At 48.6% G+C, this 25,203-nt stretch overlaps 1 protein-coding gene across 2 annotated transcripts in view; it reads left to right on the forward strand.

Moving 5' to 3' along the window:
* The window catches only part of noc2l (NOC2-like nucleolar associated transcriptional repressor), a 169,353-nt gene that overhangs the window by 67,446 nt on the left and 76,704 nt on the right, over positions 1-25,203 (forward strand). The gene's annotated exons all lie outside the window — the stretch shown is intronic.

Below are 25,203 nucleotides of genomic sequence, written 5' to 3' on the forward strand. Positions count from 1 at the left end.
TTGCCTGGTGTCTCAGGGCTGGATGTGTCTGTACCCGTGCCCCCCCACCCCGACCTGGCACTCCTTCTCTGCCACCTGTCCCACAACCCCTCCCATGGCACTCCACCCTCGCCATTCCTAACATCCTTTGCTCCCACCAGAGTTACAAACTCACTCTCTGCTCCATGTTAACAAATACAGGACTGTGCAAAAGTCTTGATCACCCTAGCTATCTATATATACACACACACCTAAGGCTTTTGCACAGTACTGTAATATTTTGCAGCCACTACTGGTCACAACAATGCAATAGCAGAGCAGGATATCATTGTGGGAGGGGGAGTATTTGAACTTCTAAAATAAGTGGGTGGTTTTATTTATACGTTCAGTGGCCACTTTATCAGGTACACCTGCTCATTAATACAACTATCTAATCAGCCAATCACATGGCAGCAACTCAGTGCATAAAAGCATGCAGACATGGTCAAGAGGTTCAGTTGTTGTTCAGACCAAACGTCAGAATGGAGAAGAATTATGATCCAGGTGACTTTGATCATGGAATGATTGTTGGTGTCCGACAGCGTTGTTTTGGAATCTCAGAAACCGCTGATCTCCTGGGATCTAGGAATGGTGCGAAAAACGAAAAAAAAAACATCCAGCGAGCAGCAGTTCTGTGAGCGAAAACGCCTTGTTAGTGAGAGAGGTCAGAGGGGAATGGCCAGACTGGTTCAAGCTGACAGGAAGGTGACAGTAACTCAAATAACCACACGTTACAACAGTGGTGTGCAGAGGAGCATTGAACTGAACGGGCTGTAGCAGCAGAAGACAGCAGCAGGTTGCACTAAAGTGGCCACTGCGTTGTTTAACCCAGATATGTGGTCAGACTGCATCTATTGTTCAGCCTTAAGGAGCTGGTGGGGAGCTGCAGTGTGCGTTGCAATGCTTTTGGCGACTGTTTCTGCACAGTACACTTCAGTTGCAGTATGTTATACCCCGAAGGTATTGGCTTGCGCTGCTCTCCGGAACTCAGTGGAGATTGCAGCTTGCTGGATCCTGTCCACGTTCCAACTTGGCCATGATTCATCTTGGACCAGCACTGCAGACTAATCCAGCTCCACATCTGTGGTTTTGTCAGAACTGGGCGTGGCAGGGGGCCATTCGGTTCCTCGCGTCTGTTCCTCATTCCTTTACATTACATTTGAGCTGCTGCACTTCCTTCACCTTTCCTGAAAGTGATTCAGATGCTCCAGTTCTCTAGGGTTGAGATTTCCAAAGATCCTTGAAAAAGGATGCTCTTCCTATTTTTTGTTTTTTTGCAGTGAGGTCTCACTTTTGTACAGACCTCACTGCAAGCTTTTAAGTTCCTCGGCGTATGCATCACCGAGAATCTCATGTAGTTTGCTCACACAGGCTGAGTGGTGAAAAAAGCACAACAGTGCCTCTTTCACCTCAGACGGTTGAAGAAGTTTGGCATAGGTCCCCAGATCCTAAGAACTTTGTACAGGGGTACGATTGAGAGCATCCTGACTGGTTGCATCACTGCCTGGTGTGGGAACTATACTCCACTCAATCTCAGGGCTCTACAGAGTGGTGCGGACAGCCCAGCGCATCTGTAGACGTGAACTTCCCACTATTGAGGACATTTACAATGACAGATGCGTAAAAAGGGGCCAAAGGATCATTGGGGCCCTGAGTCACCCCAACCACAAACTGTTCCAGCTGCTACTATCCAGGAAACGGTACCGCAGCGTTAAAGCCAGGACCAACAGGCTTCGGGACAGCTTCTTCCACCAGGCCGTCAGACAGATTTATGCTATATTGACTGTTCTGTTGTACATACTATTTATTACAAATTACTATAAATTGTACATTGCACATTAAGATGGAGACGTAATGTAAAGATTTTTACTCATATATGTGAAGGATGTAAGAAATAAAGTCAATTCAATTCAATTTTTTTCACTATTTCTTATAGTTGTATACATTTTATTTTGTTTAGAGATATAACACGGTAACTGGCCCTTCTGGCCTATTGGACACACGCTGTCCTACTAACCCTTACGTCCTTGGACTGGGAGGAAACCGGAGCACTGGGTGGAAACCCACACGGTCACAGGGAGAACGTACAACCTCCTTACAGACAGTGGTGGCGCTGTGCTGTCGTTATGGTGACCGCTATGCTACTGCACCATCCCTTTTTTTTAACAATTTATATTCTGTGTGTTATTGGGTGGCACGGTAGTGAAGCGGTTAGCGAGTGCTTTACAGAGTCAGTGACCCTGATTCAGCGTTGCCTGTGAGGAGTTTGTACGTTCTCCCAGTGACCACTTGGGTTTCCTCCCACCGTACAAAGACGTACAGTTGAGTAAGTGGGAGGCACAATAGCAAAGCAGTTAGTGTAACGGTTTATAATGCCAGCAACCTGTCCAGTTTCTCACCGCTGTCTGTAAGGAGTTGTACGTTCTCCCCGTGACCTCAACCTGTCCCATTCCTCACTGCTGTCTGTAAGGAGTTGTACGTTCTCCCCGTGACCTCAACCTGTCCCATTCCTCACCTCTGTCTGTAAGGAGTTTGTATGTTCTCCCTGTGATCATGAGAGTCTCCTCCCACTTTCTAAAGACGTACGATTTTAAGAATAGTTGTAGGTATGCTATGTTGGTGTTGGAAGCATTGTGACCCTTGCGGGCTGCCCTTGGCACATCCTCAGACAGTGTCGGTCGTTGACGCAAATGATTTATCTCACTGTATGTTTTGATGTACAGCTAATCCTTTTTCTTGCTGTACTGCTCTATCCTCTAACTGGTGTATTGCCGTGACACTATCCAGGCAGATGTTCGTGCCTGATCACTTCTGGTAAACACATGGCGACAGAGTGTTTACCAGAATACTGTGCCTCTGACTCCAAGGAGCTAATCTTTAGAAGTGTGTTACACGAGTTAGGAGTGCATGTGGTCATGAAGGGGTTTCTCGTGATCCCAAAAATTTGTCACTATTAATAATCTGTTTTTTCCCCCCCCTCTGGTTTCAGCTGGAAGGTTTGAACCTGGGATCGTGTACCCACCGTCAAAGATTTCTCATTCTGCATAGCCCAACCCTACTTCAGCTTACAACTATTGTGGGAGTGCTAATGAGGGGAAGGGTGCCGAAGTGAGAGGTTTGGAAGGTCAGAGCATGGAACAGGTTCGATCGGGTGGTCGTAGAGAGGATATTTCCTGTAGTGGGGGAACCTGGGACCAGAGCGCTCGGCCTTAGAACAAACCAGAGATGAGGGGGAATTTCTTTAGGCGGATGGTAGCAAATCTGTGGAATTCATTGCCAGGGATGGCTTTGGAGGCCAAGTAATTGGGTATATTTAAAGCAGAAGTTGATGGGTTCCTGATTAGTAAGTGTGCCTGGCAAAGGTTATGGGGAGAAGGCAGGAGAATGGGGCTTGAGAGGGTAATAAATCAGTCCTCTTCTCATTACTACCATCAAGGAAAAGGTACACACAACTTCTTCCCCTCCATCATCCGATTTCTGGATGGGCAGTGAACCCATGTACACTACTTTTTGCTGTCTTTTTCATTACTTATTCTGCACTGTAATTTGTAGTTTATTGTGATTTATTGATGTCCTGCTGCGACAAAACAACATATTTCATGACATATGCCAGTGATATTAAATCTGATTCTGAGTAGACTCGTTGGTCCGAAGGGGCTGATTTTGCTCCCATGTCTTATGGTATCAGGGCGAAGTTGACCAACAGAGAGCGGAGGCAGTAGGCGTAGGTGTCTCGCTGCTGTTAACGCCAGCGGTCAGCTTCGCCTTTGGTATGTGCTGCAGCAGCCGGACACTGTTGACGACTGCGTGGTGCGGTTTCTTGCTGTGTGCACTGTAGGAACCCACATCCTGTGGGTCTGGAAGGCGGCAGAATGCTTTAGCGCCCCTCTCTCTGAGGCTCGTGTTGCCTGACGCTTCCTTCCTTCCTCCACAAAAGATGTTTGCCATTTCAATTGGTGGCCGTGTTCTGCATGCTTTTCTTTGTCTCCAGCTGCCTTTTCAAGGTGACATGCTTCTGTTTAACGCAGTGGGGTGTGTACTTAGGGCTCAGTCTCACCACACTCTGCTTACCCTCAGCTTCCACAGTTCGCACCACATCCGATGCGCTCGAGATTCTTTTTATTTTCAGGCCACCCGTTTCTCATGAGTTGTGGACTCTAACCTTTTACTTGTTTGTGATTGACCTTTTTTTGTTTTAATCTTTGCATCAGGAGCTGTTTCACTCGGTGTTTTATAAAAAATTTTCCAATCCTCTCGAAACCCCGTTAACTCCTTCAGCGATTTCTAATCTGACGTCGAGAACGCCCTTCTGTGGGTTACTGTTTTTTCCCCCAGACTATTCTTTCGTTCTTTCTTTCTAGATATCTCTCCCTCCTCTCCTCTCTTTACCTCCTCCCCCTCTGTCACTCTCCCCGTCCCCCCTCCACCCCTCCACCCTCTCCCCTTCACCCCTCCACCCTCTCCCCTTCACCCCTCCACCCTCTCCCCTTCACCCCATCCCCTCCCCCTCCCCCTTCCCCTTCTCCCCACTCTCCCCTTCCCCCCACTCTCCCCTTCCCCCCACTCTCCCCTTCCCCCCACTCTCCCCTTCCCCCCACTCTCCCCTCCCCCTCACTCTCCCCTCCCCCTCTCCTCCCTCTCCCCCTCCCCCTTTCCCCCCTCCCCTACCTCTTCCCCTCCCCCTCTCCCCCTCCCCTCTCCCCTCCCCTACCTCTCCCCCTCTCTCCCCCTCTCTCCCTCTCTCCCCCTCTCCCCTCCCCCTCCCCCTCCCCCCAACTATCCCTCTTCACAATGCCCACTCTACACCGACCCCCTCTCCCTGGCCCTCTCCCCCCTCGTCCCCTCCCCTTCCCTGTTCCCCCTCACCCTGTCCTCCCCTCCCTCTGTACCCCTCCTCTCTCTTCCCCCTCACCCTCTCCCCCCTCTACCCCCGACTTCCCCTCCACCCCATCAATGCCCCCCTCTCCACCCACTTCTTCACACCCCCCTCCACACCCACCCCTCTCCACCCCCCCTCCAACCCCCTCATCTCCAACCCCCCCTCTCCACACACACCCCCTCACCCCCTCTCTCCCTCTATCCCCAACTTCCCCTCTTCACCTCCTCAATGCCCCCTCTACACCAACCCCCGCTTCCCTGCCCCCCTTGCCCCCTCCTCATCTCCCTCACATCCACCCTGTCCTCCCCTCCATCTGTCCCCCCTCTCTCTTCCCCCTCACCCTCTTCCCCCTACCCCCAACTTCCCCTCCAACCCTCAACGCCCCCCTCGCCACCGACCCCTCCGCTGCCCCCTCCACCCCTCCCCCCTTTCTTTCCCCCTCCCCCCTCTCTTTCTCCCTTCCCCCTCTCTCCCTCTCTGTCTGTCTGATGCTGACTACCTGTCTGTCTCTCTTACTCTCTCTTTCTCTCTGTCTTTTCCTAGCATCCTCATACCTCAAACCTGCATCTCCTCCATCTGTTAGGGTGCTATGACTTGTCTGCTCTTTAACCTGATGTAAGTTCAAGGATGTTGGTGGGAAGAGCAGGAGATTTCCATAGTTACCGGCGAGACAGACCATGACCCTATATCTCCCTCTGTGGCTGATCTTCTCACAGCCATTCCCACATCTCCCAGTGTACAAAAATCATCTTGATCTCATCCTTGCATGCACCCAACCACTGGAATAATTAAAAAAACACAGAACGAGCTGGAAACATTCAGAAATGCAATGCAGATGGAATAGTGGTGTTTCAGTGGCTGTTAAGACACACAAAAATGGAGGAATGGATTTTGTCAGACAAGAGATTGAGTTTAATTTACCATTGTATTCAGCACAGATATTTTACTTGGTAGGTCAGGCAGTCGCCGTGGAGAGAGAGAGAGACTGAGTTAATGCTTCAAGTTGAAAACCTTTTCATCATTAGAACATAGAACATAAAACGGTACAACACAGGAACAGGCCCTTCACCCCACAATGTTGTGCTGAACCAATTAGTAATCTTGCAAGATGTCCCTTAAAGGCCCCCTTAGGTTAAATGAGGGGTGTGTTTTCTCCTGACTTCCTGGCCATGTTCGACTGCCCTGCCCTGCATTTCACAGTCTTTTACATTTCCTTATTCTCAATCTCTTCACTGCCTTCATTTTACATCTGTTCTTTATTCTCACTCTCAAGCTACCCGCATTAACTCATTCATCAGAGATATTTCCTAAGCTCTACCTTTCTCTCCCTCACCTGCTCTCTGCTATTTGTATTCTTGAGAGTTTTCAACCTGAAATGTTGACTGTTTCTCTCTCCCTCGATGTTGCCTGGCCTGCTGAGTGTTTCTACCTTCAGTGAAAGAATCACAGAGCAATACAGCACACAGATACAGGCCATTTGGCCCAAAAAGTGCATGCCAACCAGCTAGTCCCAGTTTCCTGCATCCCTTATCCCTTAACCCTCCAAGCTCCACTCCCTCTATGTACCTATCCTCGTGCTTCTTAAGTGATACTGAAGCACCTTCAATTACTCCAAAAGACTGAGGTTTGGTAAAATACTGAAAGGCTTTTATTCGCTGTACAATCAGACCTCCACAGTGAGTGTCTGCCCCCGGACTGAGGGGGAGGGGCAAGGTGAACACCTTTATACAGGACTCTGTGGGAGGAGCCACAGAGGCAGTCAGCAGAGGGGTGTGTTCAGACAGGTAACCGAGTTACAACATATATACATGGTTTACCACAGATACCATTGTACCTGTTTTAACCACTTCCTCTGGCAGCTCATTCTGTACACTGTCCACGTTCTGTGCCCCTCAGGGCCCCTTCTAAATCTTTCACTTCTCACCCTAAATCTGCCCCCTCGTCTTGATCCCCCTAGCCCAGAGGCAAAGACCATTCATCATATCTCAGCCTCTCATAAATTTAAACATTTCTATAAGTTTGCCCAACCAACACACATCAAAGTTGCTGGTGAACGCAGCAGGCCAGGCAGCATCTCTAGGAAGAGGTACAGTCGACGTTTCGGGTCGAGTCCCTTCATCAGGACTAACTGAAAGAAGAAAGAACTGAAAGGTTCTGTTCTTTCAGTTAGTCCTGACGAAGGGTCTCGGCCTGAAACGTCGACTGTACCTCTTCCTAGAGATGCTGCCTGGTCTGCTGCGTTCACCAGCAACTTTGATGTGTGTTGCTTGAAATTCCAGCATCTGCAGAATTCCTCGTGTTTGCGTCTATAAGCTTGCCCCTCATTTTCCTACTTTCTAAGGAATAAAGTCCTCACCTGGACAACCTCTCCCTTTAACTTAGGCCCTCTAGTACTGACAACGTCCTTGTAAATCTTTCCTGTGCTCTTTTTCCTTTAAGCACATCCTACCTGTAACAACATTACCAAAACTGTACATAGTACTCCAAGTGCAGCCTCACCAGTGACTCGTACAACTGCTTCAGGATGGCAGTTTCCATCATAAAGGACCTTCATAATCCAGTACATGCCCTCTTGTACAACTGCTTCATGATCCAGTACATGCCCTCTGGAGCTGCAGAAGCTGGAGACCACACACAATGTTTGAGGAACAGCTTTTTCCCCTCTGCCAGCAGATTTTGGAACATTCCATTAACCCATGAACACTATCTCACTGGTTTGCTCTCTTTTTGCATACTTATTTAATGTTGTGTTTCTTATGTTGGATAGATTTTTGCATCGTAGGGGAATTAAGGGTTATGGGGCAAAGGCAGGTGGGTGGAGATGAGTCCATGGCCAGATCAGCAATGATCTTACTGAATGACGGAGCAGGCTCGACGGGCCAGATGGCCGACTCCTGCTCCTATTTCTTATGTTCTTATTGTAATTTATAGTAATTGTTTTATGTCTTGCACAGTACTGCTGCTGCAAAGCAATAAATTTCGCAACATATGTCAGTGACAATAAACCTGATTTTGATTCTGAACCTCTCCCTATAACTCAGGTTCACTAGTCCTGACAACATCCTCTTCAGTCTTTTCTTTACTCTTTAACCGTTTAACCATCTCCTTCCCATAACAGGGTGGTCAGAACTCCGCACGGTTCTCCAAATGTGTCCTGGACAACTACAACGTATTCTCAGTGGCTGGTCTATTAGGTACACCTGTTATTCTGCTTGTTAGTGCAAATATCAGGTGTTGTTCAGAATGGGGAAGAAATTTGACCATGGTGTCAGACAGGTGGTTTGACTGTCTCAAAAACTGATGAACTCCTGGCACTTTCTCACGAAACGGTCTCCAGAGTTTGCGGAGAATGGTGTGGCAGTTCTGTGGGTGAAAATGTCTTGTTAATGACAGAGGTCAGGGGAGAATGGCCAGACTGGTTCAAGCTGACAGGAAGGCGACAGTAACTCAAATAACCACATGTTACAACAGTGGTGTGCAGAAGAGCATCTCTGAACGTACAACACGTTGAACCATGACGTGGATGGCCACAGCAGCAGAAGACAATAAGCCAACACTCAGTGGCCACTTTATTAGGTACGTAATAGAGTGGACATGAAGTGTACATTCAGATTCAGAACCCATTTTATTCATCACGTGTACTTTGAAACATACAGTGAAGTATGTCTATTGTGTTAACAACCAACACACCCACGGTGTGCTGGGGGCAGCCCCACATTCTGGCACCAACGTAGCACACCCACAATGCTTGGCAGAACAGCGGCAACGAAATAATCCCTCTTCCTCCATTCCAGCCCCAGACACGGCACACACGCACGTATTTATGTATACACATGCACACTCGCGCACTCTCACACTCACACACACCTTTATGCTTAATATGTAATAGTTACAGAAGATAAATAAAATGAAGATTCAGCTTTATTTGCCTGATACATTTCATGTACACATATTCAGAATTTGCTGTTTTGTGTTTACCCAACATGTAATAAAAACATTCGACAATTATAAAGAGTTACATAAAAAAATAAAGTTAGTTGTTAAAGTACAGATATAGAATGTGTTATGGGAATACAGAATAAAGGGAGAATATTCTTGCTGTCACTTATTAGACAGGTCAGTTCCCTTCCTGAGGTTGCCGGTGCATCCCATGCATCGCCTCTTCCCTCTTGCCAGCTTCTGCTTTCTCCTGACCTGACCACTTCCCATTCTGCCCAATATCAGTGTCACCCAAGCCATAGCTCACCTGCCATCCACTTCTGCCCTGTCCACGTGCCCTGAAACTCAGGCGTTTGCTTACTTTTTATTGTGGGTTTCAAAAAGAAGAAATTCAGATGCCCCGGTTCTCTAGGGGGTTGAGATTTCCAAAGCTTCCGAAAGAGGAAATTCTTCCTATTTCTTTGATTTTTTTTTTGCAGTGGGGTCTTGCTTTTGTAACTGTATTTTATTTTATTTAGAGATACAGCATGGAGTAGTCCCAGCCCAATGAGCTGTGCTGTCCAGCAAACCACTGATTTAACACTAGCCTAATCACAGGACACATCTTTGGACTGAGCAAGGAAACCACCCAGAGGACCCAGAGGGGTCATGGGCAGAAAGTACAAACTCCTTTTCTACCTGTTAGTTCATCGAACAGCTAACTACCTGCAGCTCTATAAAACCTTGCTTAGACCACACTAGGAATATTGCGCTCGGTTCTGGTCGCCTCATTATAGGAAGGATGTGGAAGCTTTAGAGAGGGTGCGGAGGAGATCTACCAGGATGCTGTCTGAACTAGAGGGCATGTCTTATGAGGATAAAGTTGAGCAAGCTGGGGATTTTATCTTTGGAGTGAAGGAGGATGAGAGGTGACTTGGTAGAGGTGTGTAAGAGGCATAGATGGACTGGACAGCTGGAGACTTCTTGCCAGGGTGCAAACGGCTGTCACGAGGGGCACAATTTTAATTTGATATGATGAGAGTATAGGGAGGATGTTAGAGGTAAGTTCTTAACAAAGAAAGTTGTGGGTGTATGGAACGTGCTACCAGGGGTGGTGGTAGTGGCAGATACATCAGAGGCATTGAGATGGGCACAAGGATGATAGAAAAATGGAGGTCTGTGTAAGGGGGGGGTTAGATTGATCTTAAAGTAGGTTAAAATGTCGACCCAACATTGCACACAAAGGGCCTGTACTGTTTGCCATTTGTACTTGAATATCAATTTTTCCTTCTGGTTTAAAAAAAAAAGGTTTCCCTACCCCTCCCCTCTTCTACTGTTGCCCCCTCTGGCCTCTTACCTCTTCTCACCTGCCTATCACCTCCCCCGGGTCCCCTCCTCTTTCCCTGTCTCCCATCGTTCACTCTCCTCTCCTTTCAGATTTCTTCCTCTCCAGCCCTTTACCTTTCCCACCCACCTGGTTTCACCTGTCACCTTCTAACTGTCCTGTTTCTCCTCCCCCCCCCCAACCTTTTTATTCTAGTGTCTGCCCCCTTTTCACTCCTGAAGAAGGGTCTCAGTTTGAAACGTCGACTGTTTATTAATCTCCGTGGCTGCTGCCTGTACTGTTGAGTTTCTCCATCTGGCGTTTTTTATCTGTGGATTTTGTACTTCAGCCCATTCACCTCTTCCACCTATCCCCTATCAGCTCCATACATCACCCCCCCACTCACCTTCCCTTTCACCTCTTCCACCTATCACCTATCAGCTCCATACGTCACCCCCCCACTCACCATCCCATTCACCTCTTCCACCTATCAGCTCCATACGTCACCCCCCCACTCACCTTCCCTTTCACCTCTTCCACCTATCACCTATCAGCTCCATATGTCACCCCCCCAAATCACCTTCCCATTCACCTCTTCCACCTATCACCTATCAGCTCCATACGTCACCCCCCCACTCTCCTTCCCTTTCACCTCTTCCACCTATCACCTATCAGCTCCATACGTCACTCCCCACTCACCTTCCCATTCACCTCTTCCACCTATCACCTATCAGCTCCATACGTCACCCCCCCACTCACCTTCCCATTCACCGCTTCCACCTATCACCTCCATACGTCACCCCCCCACTCACCTTCCCTTTCACCTCTTCCACCTATCACCTATCAGCTCCATACGTCACCCCCCCAAATCACCTTCCCTTTCACCTCTTCCACCTATCACCTATCAACTCCATACGTCACCCCCCCAAATCACCTTCCCATTCACCTCTTCCACCTATCACCTATCAGCTCCATACGCCACCCCCCCACTCACCTTCCCCTTCACCTCTTCCACCTATCACCTATCAGCTCCATACATCACCCCCCCACTCACCTTCCCAGTCACCTCTTCCACCTATCACCTATCAGCTCCATACGTCACCCCCCCACTCACCTTCCCCTTCACCTCTTCCACCTATCACCTATCAGCTCCATACGTCACCCCCCCACTCACCTTCCCATTCACCTCTTCCACCTATCACCTATCAGCTCCATATGTCACCCCCCCAAATCACCTTCCCTTTCACCTCTTCCACCTATCACCTATCAGCTCCATACATCACCCCCCCACTCACCTTCCCCTTCACCTCTTCCACCTATCACCTATCAGCTCCATACGCCACCCCCCCACTCACCTTCCCCTTCACCTCTTCCACCTATCACCTATCAGCTCCATACGTCACCCCCCACTCACCTTCCCATTCACCTCTTCCACCTATCACCTATCAGCTCCATACATCACCCCCCCACTCACCTTCCCATTCACCTCTTCCACCTATCACCTATCAGCTCCATATGTCACCCCCCCAAATCACCTTCCCATTCACCTCTTCCACCTATCAGCTCCATATGTCACCCCCCCACTCACCTTCCCATTCACCTCTTCCACCTATCACCTATCAGCTCCATACGTCACCCCCCCACTCACCTTCCCCTTCACCTCTTCCACCTATCACCTATCAGCTCCATACGTCACCCCCCCACTCACCTTCCCTTTCACCTCTTCCACCTATCACCTATCAGCTCCATACATCACCCCCCCTCACCTTCCCATTCACCTCTTCCACCTATCACCTATCAGCTCCATACGTCACCCCCCCACTCACCATCCCATTCACCTCTTCCACCTATCACCTATCAGCTCCATACGTCACCCCCCCACTCACCTTCCCATTCACCGCTTCCACCTATCACCTATCAGCTCCATACGTCACCCCCCACTCACCTTCCCTTTCACCTCTTCCACCTATCACCTATCAGCTCCATACGTCACCCCCCCACTCACCTTCCCTTCCACCTCTTCCACCTATCACCTATCAGCTCCATACATCACCCCCCCACAAATCACCTTCCCTTCCACCTCTTCCACCTATCACCTATCAGCTCCATACGTCACCCCCCCACTCACCTTCCCTTTCACCTCTTCCACCTATCACCTATCAGCTCCATACGTCACCCCCCCAAATCACCTTCCCTTTCACCTCTTCCACCTATCACCTTCAACTCCATACGTCACCCCCCCAAATCACCTTCCCCTTCACCTCTTCCACCTATCACCTATCAGCTCCATACGTCACCCCCCACTCACCTTCCCATTCACCTCTTCCACCTATCACCTATCAGCTCCATACATCACCCCCCCACTCACCTTCCCATTCACCTCTTCCACCTATCACCTATCAGCTCCATATGTCACCCCCCCAAATCACCTTCCCATTCACCTCTTCCACCTATCAGCTCCATACGTCACCCCCCCACTCACCTTCCTATTCACCTCTTCCACCTATCACCTATCAGCTCCATACGTCACCCCCCCACTCACCTTCCCCTTCACCTCTTCCACCTATCACCTATCAGCTCCATACATCACCCCCCCACTCACCTTCCCTTTCACCTCTTCCACCTATCACCTATCAGCTCCATACATCACCCCCCCTCACCTTCCCATTCACCTCTTCCACCTATCACCTATCAGCTCCATACGTCACCCCCCCACTCACCCTCCCATTCACCGCTTCCACCTATCACCTATCAGCTCCATACGTCACCCCCCACTCACCTTCCCTTTCACCTCTTCCACCTATCACCTATCAGCTCCATACGTCACCCCCCCCACTCACCTTCCCTTCCACCTCTTCCACCTATCACCTATCAGCTCCATACGTCACCCCCCCAAATCACCTTCCCTTCCACCTCTTCCACCTATCACCTATCAGCTCCATACGTCACCCCCCCACTCACCTTCCCTTTCACCTCTTCCACCTATCACCTATCAGCTCCATATGTCACCCCCCCAAATCACCTTCCCTTTCACCTCTTCCACCTATCACCTATCAACTCCATACGTCACCCCCCCAAATCACCTTCCCATTCACCTCTTCCACCTATCACCTATCAGCTCCATACGCCACCCCCCCTCACCTTCCCTTTCACCTCTTCCACCTATCAGCTCCATACGTCACCCCCCCACTCACCTTCCCCTTCACCTCTTCCACCTATCACCTATCAGCTCCATACATCACCCCCCCACTCACCTTCCCATTCACCTCTTCCACCTATCACCTATCAGCTCCATATGTCACCCCCCCAAATCACCTTCCCTTCCACCTCTTCCACCTATCACCTATCAGCTCCATACGTCACCCCCCCAAATCACCTTCCCTTCCACCTCTTCCACCTATCACCTATCAACTCCATACGTCACCCCCCCACTCACCTTCCCTTTCACCTCTTCCACCTATCAGCTCCATACGTCACCCCCCCACTCACCTTCCCCTTCACCTCTTCCACCTATCACCTATCAGCTCCATACGTCACCCCCCCACTCACCTTCCCATTCACTTCTTCCACCTATCACCTATCAGCTCCATACATCACCCCCCCTCACCTTCCCTTTCACCTCTTCCACCTATCACCTATCAGCTCCATACGTCACTCCCCACTCACCTTCCCTTTCACCTCTTCCACCTATCACCTATCAGCTCCATACATCACCCCCCCACTCACCTTCCCATTCACCTCTTCCACCTATCACCTATCAGCTCCATATGTCACCCCCCCAAATCACCTTCCCATTCACCTCTTCCACCTATCAGCTCCATATGTCACCCCCCCACTCACCTTCCCATTCACCTCTTCCACCTATCACCTATCAGCTCCATACGTCACCCCCCCACTCACCTTCCCCTTCACCTCTTCCACCTATCACCTATCAGCTCCATACGTCACCCCCCCACTCACCTTCCCTTTCACCTCTTCCACCTATCACCTATCAGCTCCATACATCACCCCCCCTCACCTTCCCATTCACCTCTTCCACCTATCACCTATCAGCTCCATACGTCACCCCCCCACTCACCATCCCATTCACCTCTTCCACCTATCACCTATCAGCTCCATACGTCACCCCCCCACTCACCTTCCCATTCACCGCTTCCACCTATCACCTATCAGCTCCATACGTCACCCCCCACTCACCTTCCCTTTCACCTCTTCCACCTATCACCTATCAGCTCCATACGTCACCCCCCCACTCACCTTCCCTTCCACCTCTTCCACCTATCACCTATCAGCTCCATACATCACCCCCCCACAAATCACCTTCCCTTCCACCTCTTCCACCTATCACCTATCAGCTCCATACGTCACCCCCCCACTCACCTTCCCTTTCACCTCTTCCACCTATCACCTATCAGCTCCATACGTCACCCCCCCAAATCACCTTCCCTTTCACCTCTTCCACCTATCACCTTCAACTCCATACGTCACCCCCCCCAAATCACCTTCCCCTTCACCTCTTCCACCTATCACCTATCAGCTCCATACGTCACCCCCCACTCACCTTCCCATTCACCTCTTCCACCTATCACCTATCAGCTCCATACATCACCCCCCCACTCACCTTCCCATTCACCTCTTCCACCTATCACCTATCAGCTCCATATGTCACCCCCCCAAATCACCTTCCCATTCACCTCTTCCACCTATCAGCTCCATACGTCACCCCCCCACTCACCTTCCTATTCACCTCTTCCACCTATCACCTATCAGCTCCATACGTCACCCCCCCACTCACCTTCCCCTTCACCTCTTCCACCTATCACCTATCAGCTCCATACATCACCCCCCCACTCACCTTCCCTTTCACCTCTTCCACCTATCACCTATCAGCTCCATACATCACCCCCCCTCACCTTCCCATTCACCTCTTCCACCTATCACCTATCAGCTCCATACGTCACCCCCCCACTCACCCTCCCATTCACCGCTTCCACCTATCACCTATCAGCTCCATACGTCACCCCCCACTCACCTTCCCTTTCACCTCTTCCACCTATCACCTATCAGCTCCATACGTCACCCCCCCCACTCACCTTCCCTTCCACCTCTTCCACCTATCACCTATCAGCTCCATACGTCACCCCCCCAAATCACCTTCCCTTCCACCTCTTCCACCTATCACCTATCAGCTCCATACGTCACCCCCCCACTCACCTTCCCTTTCACCTCTTCCACCTATCACCTATCAGCTCCATATGTCACCCCCCCAAATCACCTTCCCTTTCACCTCTTCCACCTATCACCTATCAACTCCATACGTCACCCCCCCAAATCACCTTCCCATTCACCTCTTCCACCTATCACCTATCAGCTCCATACGCCACCCCCCCTCACCTTCCCTTTCACCTCTTCCACCTATCAGCTCCATACGTCACCCCCCCACTCACCTTCCCCTTCACCTCTTCCACCTATCACCTATCAGCTCCATACATCACCCCCCCACTCACCTTCCCATTCACCTCTTCCACCTATCACCTATCAGCTCCATATGTCACCCCCCCAAATCACCTTCCCTTCCACCTCTTCCACCTATCACCTATCAGCTCCATACGTCACCCCCCCAAATCACCTTCCCTTCCACCTCTTCCACCTATCACCTATCAACTCCATACGTCACCCCCCCACTCACCTTCCCTTTCACCTCTTCCACCTATCAGCTCCATACGTCACCCCCCCACTCACCTTCCCCTTCACCTCTTCCACCTATCACCTATCAGCTCCATACGTCACCCCCCCACTCACCTTCCCATTCACTTCTTCCACCTATCACCTATCAGCTCCATACATCACCCCCCCTCACCTTCCCTTTCACCTCTTCCACCTATCACCTATCAGCTCCATACGTCACTCCCCCACTCACCTTCCCTTTCACCTCTTCCACCTATCACCTATCAGCTCCATACATCACCCCCCCACTCACCTTCCCATTCACCTCTTCCACCTATCACCTATCAGCTCCATATGTCACCCCCCCAAATCACCTTCCCTTCCACCTCTTCCACCTATCACCTATCAGCTCCATACGTCACCCCCCCAAATCACCTTCCCTTCCACCTCTTCCACCTATCACCTATCAGCTCCATACGTCACCCCCCCACTCTCCTTCCCTTTCACCTCTTCCACCTATCAGCTCCATACGTCACCCCCCCACTCACCTTCCCCTTCACCTCTTCCACCTATCACCTATCAGCTCCATATGTCACCCCCCCAAATCACCTTCCCATTCACCTCTTCCACCTATCACCTATCAGCTCCATATGTCACCCCCCCAAATCACCTTCCCATTCACCTCTTCCACCTATCACCTATCAGCTCCATACGTCACCCCCCCAAATCACCTTCCCTTCCACCTCTTCCACCTATCACCTATCAGCTCCATACGTCACCCCCCCAAATCACCTTCCCATTCACCTCTTCCACCTATCACCTATCAGCTCCATATGTCACCCCCCCAAATCACCTTCCCATTCACCTCTTCCACCTATCACCTATCAGCTCCATATGTCACCCCCCCAAATCACCTTCCCATTCACCTCTTCCACCTATCACCTATCAACTCCATACGTCACCCCCCCACTCACCTTCCCATTCACCGCTTCCACCTATCACCTATCAGCTCCATACATCACCCCCCCTCACCTTCCCTTTCACCTCTTCCACCTATCACCTATCAGCTCCATACATCACCCCCCCTCACCTTCCCTTTCACCTCTTCCACCTATCACCTATCAGCTCCATACATCACCCCCCCTCACCTTCCCTTTCACCTCTTCCACCTATCACCTATCAGCTCCATATGTCACCCCCCCAAATCACCTTCCCATTCACCTCTTCCACCTATCACCTATCAGCTCCATACGTCACCCCCCCACTCACCCTCCCATTCACCGCTTCCACCTATCACCTATCAGCTTTATACTTCAACTCCCCCCCCAGCCACCCACCTTCTCCCTCACCTGGTTTTACCTATCACCTGTCAGTTTGTTCTCCTTGCCCTCCCCCAACCTTTTAATTCTGCCATCTTTCCCCCCTTCCTTTCCAGTCCTGATGAAGGGGTCTTGGCCCGAAAAGGCAACTGTTTATTCTCCACCATGGATGCTGCCTGACTGATGAGTTGGGCACAGTACATTGCTCCTAGTGTGTAGTTGAGTGATAAGATCTTTGTGAGCCATGGAGGGTAAGGGAGGATTACGGGATTTGAAGAAGGAGAAAGTGAGATTAGTGAAGAAATAGTGTAAGTAGGGGCTTGGTGGTCAGTAGGAACTGTGGGCTGAAGGGCCTGTTTCCCTGCTGTGTAACTTGAAGGAACTCTCCTCTGTTTACCATATCTCATAACCTTAATGACACGGCACAGTAGCATAGTGGTTAGCGCAGTGCGTTACAGCAGGACTGATCACTGATTGGGTTCAGTCCCCACCGATGTCTATCTCGAGTTTGTGCCTTCTCCCCATGACCGTGTGAGTTTCCTCCGGGTGCTCGGGTTTCCTCCCACAGTCCAGGGGTTAGGGATAGTGAGTTGTGGGCATGCTATGTTGCTGACCCCAGCACAGCCTCAGACTGTGTTGGTCTTTGACGCAGGATGACCCATTTCACTGTATATTTTGATGTATGTGTCAAATAAAGATAATCTTTCTCTTTTTTTAATAATCTCTTTACCAGGCACTTGCTTGATTGAAAATTGACAATATTGTTTTCCCATTCTAACCCCAGAGCTGAAATCCCTTAGAACAAGCAGATTTGAATTTCCAAAAGCTCCCTCTTGGAAAGCATTATAGAGCTATTAAATGAGAAAACACAACATTATTTTAATAATTTCTTCCCCCCAGTTAATCTGATAAACCATTCTTGTAATCCCCCACACTCCCCTGTCTATTACCCTGTCTCTGCACTACAACGTAAGCACTTTGAAACACTTTTTATAATGCTGCTTGCATTGGAAGTACCTACTGGTATTTATTTATGCACTTTTTAATCCATATCTTAATCTCTAGTTCATTTATATATAAATGTTTTCTTTATAATTACTGAATGTTGTTTATTGTTGCATGTCGCGCCAGCACAGCAAATTCCTAACATAAACTATGTATAAAGTTTATCCTTGATCCTGAGTGCTTTACTCCAGATGCAGCCTAACGGCCTGACTTTTGAGCTCAGTGCCTTGACGAATAAAGGCAAGCGGCCTTTAGCACTATCATCCTGTCCTTTTTGTTAAACTTTTCTGCACCTATAGTTCATGGCCCACTCAAAGATATCCCTCTCCCTCACACTGTGGCTTCAAGAAGCCACTTTCATCTCCTTCCAAGTTCAGATGAAGGGTCTTTGACCTGAAGCGTTGCTTCCGTCCCTCCTCTCACAGATCTGGCCTGACCTGTTGAGCACTTTGTTTCCCTCCAGACTTGCTGCATCTTCAGATTCTTTGATTTTCTGTGTCCTGCCTCATGACCAGGTGCAGTGCTGTGGTCGTGACCTACCCGTTGGATCGCAGTGGGCTGGGATGGAGGGAAGCCAGTACAAATCTGAGGATCAAGTTCACCTCTCAAAGATCTGAGTAATGAAGATCAAAATTTTGGCCACAATTCTTGTTGCCCATGCCAACCCCATCAAGCCTTTGGCTAAAAAGGAGGTGCTCTTTAATAATATTACTTTCAACCCTCTGCAAAGTGCTTTGCAATCACTGGCGTTTCTTTGGAAGGAGGATTACTCTAGCACTGTAATAATTTACTGACAGGAGCTTCCATACAATCATAAATCATTGGAGCAAATTAATCCATTCAGTCCATCAAGTTTACTATGCCATTCAATCATGGCTGATTGATATTCCCTCTCAACCCCATTCTTCTGCTTTCTCCAGACGTCTTTACTAATCGACAACATATCAACCTCTACTTTAAATATACCCAGTGACTTGGCCTCCACAGCCATCCGTGGCAATGAATTCCACAGATTCACCACTCTCTGGCTAAAGAAGTTCCCCCTCACCTCTGCTGTAAAGGTATTTCCTTCAATCCCGAGGCTGTGTCCTCTGGTCTTGGCGTCCCCCACTATAGGAAACATCCTCTCCAAATCCACTCTATTCAGGCCTTTATAGGTTTCAGTGAGATCCCCTTATTCTTCTAAACTCCAGTCAGTACAGGCCCAGAACCATCAGGCACTCCTCATATGGTAACCTTCTCATTCCCATAATCATTCTTGTGAATCTCCTCTGGACCCTCTCCAATGTCAGCACGTCCTTTCCTAGGCAAGGGTCCCAAAACTGCTACACGACACTGCTTACAATGGATGCCAATCGACTTTAGAGTCTGCACTGGAGTCATGAATAAGACAAGAATTCTGCGGGAAGCAGAAAACCTTGCAGATAAATATTTCACTGAGGCTTGCAGTGCGGTGAACTGACGCGGACTCTCAGCACAGTCTCTGTAAGGTGATGTGCTTTGTAAAACTGAGGCCGTTGTTTTCAGGGAGCAGTGCCAGAGGATGCGCTAATAATTTATGACTTTGCACATCTGGTATTCAGTGCGAGAAGGAGTGAATAATGATGGGGGGGGGGGTGTCAGTAACAGGACCCGATTGATCGAGGTGTACTCCGTGCTTTAACGTCTAGTCAGGTTGCTGCTCAGGGTAGAATAACTAACAGAAAAGCGAGCTCACATTCCACTCTCCTACATAAACGAGAGCTGTGTCAACGGGCTTACTGAATCTGAACGTAGATGGATGTGTTCAAATTCAAAGTAAATTTATTATCAAAGTACATAAATGTCACCTCATATAACCCTGCGATACATTTTCTTATGGGCATGCTTAATAAAACCGTAACTGAATCAATGAAAAACCACACCAACTTGGGCGTTTAACCAGTGTGCAAAAGACAACAGACTGTGCAAATGCAAAAAGAAAGAAAGAAATAATAATAAATAAATATTTAAAAATCTGAGATGAAGAGTCCTTTAAAGTGAATCTATCAGTTGTGGGAACGTTTCAGTGATGGGGCAAGTGAAGTTATCCTCACTGGTTCAAGAGCCTGATGGTTGAGGGGGTAATAACTGTTCCTGAGCCTAGTGGTGTGAGTCCTGAGGCTCCTGTACCTTCTTCCTGATGGCAGCGGTGAGAAGAGAGCATGGCCTGGGTGGTGGAGGTCCCTGAAGATGGATGCTGCTTTCCTGAGACAGCGTTCCATGTAGATCTGCTCAATGGCGGGGAGGGCTTTGCCCGTGATGAACTGGGCCGTATTCACTACTTTTGGTTGGATTTTCCATTCAAGAGCATTGGTGTTTCCATGCCAAGTTGCGATGCAGCCAATCAATATGCTCTCCACTGCTGAGCTATAGAAGTTTGTCAAAGTTTTAGATGTCAAGCCAAACTCCTAAGGAAGTAGAGGTGACGCCATGCTTTCTTCAAATTGCATTCGCATGCTGGGCCCAGGACAGGTCCTCTGAAATAACACCGAAGAACTTAAATTTGCAGATCCTCTCCTCTGGTGAGGACTGGCACATGGACCTCTCTCTGGTTTCATTGCCCTGAAATCAGTGATCAGCTGACATTGTGTGAGAGGTTGTTCTCTTGGCACTACTCAATCAGGTTTTCGATCTCCCTCCCGTATGCTGATTCTTCACCATCTTTGATCAGCCCACACCAGCAGTGCCATCAGCAGACGGGAGTATGACACTGGAGCTGTGCTTAGCCACACGGTCAAAAGCATAAAGCGAGTAGGGCAGAGGATTATGTCACTGCAGAGTACTTTGGGATGCATTTTCTTCCAGGAGAATCGAGAAATACAATAGTTTAAAATCTTTTTCCAGGGAGAATCAAAGTAAAAATCCTTTCCTCATAGGATATGTTTTTATTTTGGCAACCAGGGAAGCTGAAGTCTTTTGATCCCAATGCACACAGCAACTGAATTAAATCATTTTTTTCCACCTGCCTCAGACTTTTAGTTACACATGGAAATTGGAAAAGCTGAAATTGTTGGTGCCAGATGGGGTGGTTTGAGTATCACAGAAATTGCTGATCTGGGATTTTCACCAACGACAGTGTCTAGAGATTGTAGAAAAAGGTGCAAGAAACCAAAAACATCCAGTGAGTGGCAGCTCTGTGGGCATAAAATGCCTTGTTAATGAGAGAGGTCAGGACTGCTGCTCGTGGGACGCTTCCTTGTTCCTCACACCATTCTCTGTGAACTTCACAGTCAGTTGTGTGTGAAAATACTTTATACTTTATTGTCGCCAAACAATTGGTACTAGAACATACAATCATCACAGCGATATTTGATTCTGCGCTTCCCACTCCCTGGATTACAAATATTAAATATTAAAAATATTTAAAATTAGTAAATCTTAAAAATTTAAATTATGTATCATAAATAGAAAATAGAAAAATGGGAAGTAAGGTAGTGCAAAGAAAAATGAGAGTCATGTCCGGATATTTGGAGGGTACGGCCCAGATCCGGGTCAGGATCTGTTCAGCGGTCTTATCACAGTTGGAAAGAAGCTGTTCCCAAATCTGGCCGTACGAGTCTTCAAGCTCCTGAGCCTCCTCCCAGAGGGAAGAGGGACGAAAAGTGTGTTGGCTGGGTGGGTCATGTCCTTGATTATCCTGGCAGCACTGCTCCGACAGCGTGCGGTGTAAAGTGAGTCCACGGACGGAAGATTGGTTTGTGTGATGTGCTGCGCTGTGTTCACGATCTTCTGCAGCTTCTTTCGGTCTTGGACAGGACAACTTCCATATCAGGTTGTGATGCACCCTAGAAGAATGCTTTCTACGGTGCATCTATAAAAATTAGTGAGGGTTTTAGGGACAGGCCAAATTTCTTTAGTTTTCTCAGGAAGTAAAGGCGCTGGTGGGCCTTCTTGGCAGTGAACTCTGCTTGGTTGGTCCAAGTCAGGTCATTTGTGATATTGACCCCGAGGAACTTACAGCTTTTGATCTGTTCCACTTGCGCACCACTGATGTAAGTTGGGTCATGCAGTCCGCTACTCCTTCTGAAGTCAACAACCAATTCCTTCATCTTGCTGATGTTGAGGGATAGGTTATTGTCTTCGCACCATGCCATCAGGTTCTTAATTTCCTCTCTGTACTCAAACTCATCATTGCCCAAGATACAGCCTACAATTGTGTCATCAGCAACTTATATATTGAGTTTGATGGAAACTTGGCTACACAATCATGGGTGTACAGTGAGTACAGCAGGGGGCTGAGTACACAGCCTTGTGGGGCACCTGTGCTCAGAGTGATTGTAGAAGAGAGCTTGTCCCCTGTTTTTACAGCCTGGGTCCTGTCTCTGAGGAAGTTGAGGATCCAGCTGCAGATCTGAGTGCTAAGGCCCAGGTTCCGGAGCTTAGTAATCAGTTTATTTGGAATGATGGTATTAAAGGCAGAGCTGTAGTCAATGAAAAGGAGCCTTACGTACGCGTCTTACGTATGCACGGAGGACTGTGTGTCAGGAGATCAACAATTTCTGAGATACGCAAACCACCGTCTGGCACCAACGATCATTCCACGGTCAAAGTCACTTAGATCACATTTCTTCCCCATTCTGATGTTTGATCTGAACAACAATTGAACCTTTTGACCAGGTCTGCATGTGTTTATGCATTGAGTTGCTGCCAGATGCTTGACTGATTAGATGTTTGCATTAATGAGCAAGTGTACCTAATAAAATGGCCACTGAGTGTATATAGAGTAGACAGCCAGTATTTTATTCCTAGGCTTCAATTATCCACTACTAGAGGGCAATTATTTAAGGTGAGAGGGGAAGTACAAAGGAGAAGTGCAGGGCAAGCTTTTTGCACTGAGCTGTGGATATCGAATGCATTGCCTGAGGTGGTGGTGGAGACAATTACGGCAGAGGTGTTCAAGAGGCTCTAAGATAGGCAAGAAGTACTGGGGCAGTAATGCTTGGCTTCATGTCTGGTCTTGCAATGTTTACTCGGCTTTGCGGTGAACTTAAGGCCAATTCATACTTATGTGTCAAATCGACGCCATAGGTACGGCATAGCTGCGTACCCTAAACCGTAGCCTGATGCGCACCTCCCCAAAAATGTAACTATGCGTCGCAGCGACACACACCGTAACAGTGTGATTGGTCCGCATGGTAGCATCGCATTTCCTCCTACGCTGCAATAGCTTCCCATTGGGCGACTGAAGGGCAGGGAAGGAACTCTGGCTGCAATGCTTTCCATAAAGCTTTACAGACCTCCGAAATTATGGAGGACCCTGTGCTTGACGCCAGTTTGTAGCTAGCTGCTACAGCCTGTTGACTTCCACCTGAAGCTAAAACTCGAATGGTGATTGCCAGTCTCCCAGTATACTGTGCGTACACTGATGCGAAATAAATGGTTGGAGACGATGAACCAAATCGTCAAATCTACCTGCCGACATCCAAAAATATTTGAAATGTATTTCCTCGTCCATGTCTCTCAGTGGCCGGACAAGCACAGAAAATTCACCCCCCTTCAGTTTCAGTCGCCATTGTTTGAAGTTTGAGCTTCTTCGTGTTGAGTTTCAACAAGAAGAAACTCAACACAGTGGCATAGAAACCCCACCGCCAACTAGCATTTCGGCTGTGAATTGCAGAGATACGCAGACACACCAACGCACAAGTATAAATGCTCACAACGGGGTAAGCCCATACGCAAACCAGCAGTGGTGATGTCTGGCTTCGTATCTTTCACAAAACTTCATCTCTGAAACTATTTGCTTACTTTTTTCCCTCCCTTACCCTCACCCCTCCCCCTCCCCATCGGGTGTTTGACGGTCTTTTTAAAGGGTTCTTTTGGGGTTTCTTTGTTTTGTGGCTGCCTGTAAGGAGACAAGTCTGAAGGTTGTACAATGTAAACGTATTTTGATAAGAAAGGGTTTTGGCCTGAAACATCGACTGTACGTTGCTGCCTGGCCTGCTGAATTCCTCCAGCATTTTGTGTGTGTGTTACTTGGATTTCCAGCATCTGCAGATTTTCTTTTGTTTGTGATAAGAAATCTAACTTGAGCTTTGAAATGGAAGAACATGAACATTGCGTAGGCAGAAGGGATTAGTGTAGTTGGCCAATTGATTATTAATTCAATTAGTTGAGCACAACATTGTTGGCCCAGGTTCCTGAGCTGTACTGTTCTACATTCGATTATGCAGTATTTATAAATTCAGCCCAGCATTACAGTCATCAAACATGATCACCCAATCATTATTACCCTCTCTGGTTTAAACTTTGGCCATCAAATATAGCCCAAAGCATGGGTTCCCGACCTTTTTTATGCCATGGACCCTTACCATTAACCGAGAGGTCCGTGGACCCCAGCTTGGGAATCCCTGGCCTACTTATCAATCACATATACTTTGTAGCATACAGCGAAATGTGCCATTTGTGTTAACAACCATTGATGTTCTGGGCCCGCAAGTGTCGCCAACAGCTTGGGTGGGCTGTATGTCTCTGTGGCTCCTCGCTGGGAGGTGAAGTAATGATCCTTTGATTTGGGGACTCATCAGAAGAGTGAGTGTGTCACAGCAGCCTCGTGGGTGAGAGAGAAAGATACAAGTATGGCTTTATTTGTCACGTGTACATCGAAACATACGGTGAAGTGCGTTGTTTGCGTCAATGACCAACACAAACTGAGGATGTGTGGCGGGCAGCCCGCAAATGTTGTCTTGCTTCTCGCACCAACCTAGCATGCCCACACTCACCCTTACGGCTTTGGAACGTAGGAGGAAACCAGAGCACCAGGAGGAAACCCATGTAGTCACAGGGAGAGTGTACAAACATCTTACAGACAGCGGCAGGAATTGAAAAGTTAAGGTTCCACTTATTTAGCGAGGGCTACCTTTGCGTCTTTGTGGGTAAACTCTTCAAAACATTGATGGTGAAGTCAACTGGCTCCAACACCAGTGCATGTCCTGTGGTCTTTTCATCTGTGGGGGCAGCTCAGTGATCAGTAGCCCTAGCTTTTCAGTATCAGAATCAGGTTTGTTATCACCGGCATATGCCGTCAGACTTGTGGTTTTGAGGCAATGGTACCG

The sequence above is a fragment of the Mobula birostris genome, chromosome 27, assembly GCF_030028105.1.
Source record: "Mobula birostris isolate sMobBir1 chromosome 27, sMobBir1.hap1, whole genome shotgun sequence".
Taxonomy (NCBI): domain Eukaryota; kingdom Metazoa; phylum Chordata; class Chondrichthyes; order Myliobatiformes; family Myliobatidae; genus Mobula; species Mobula birostris.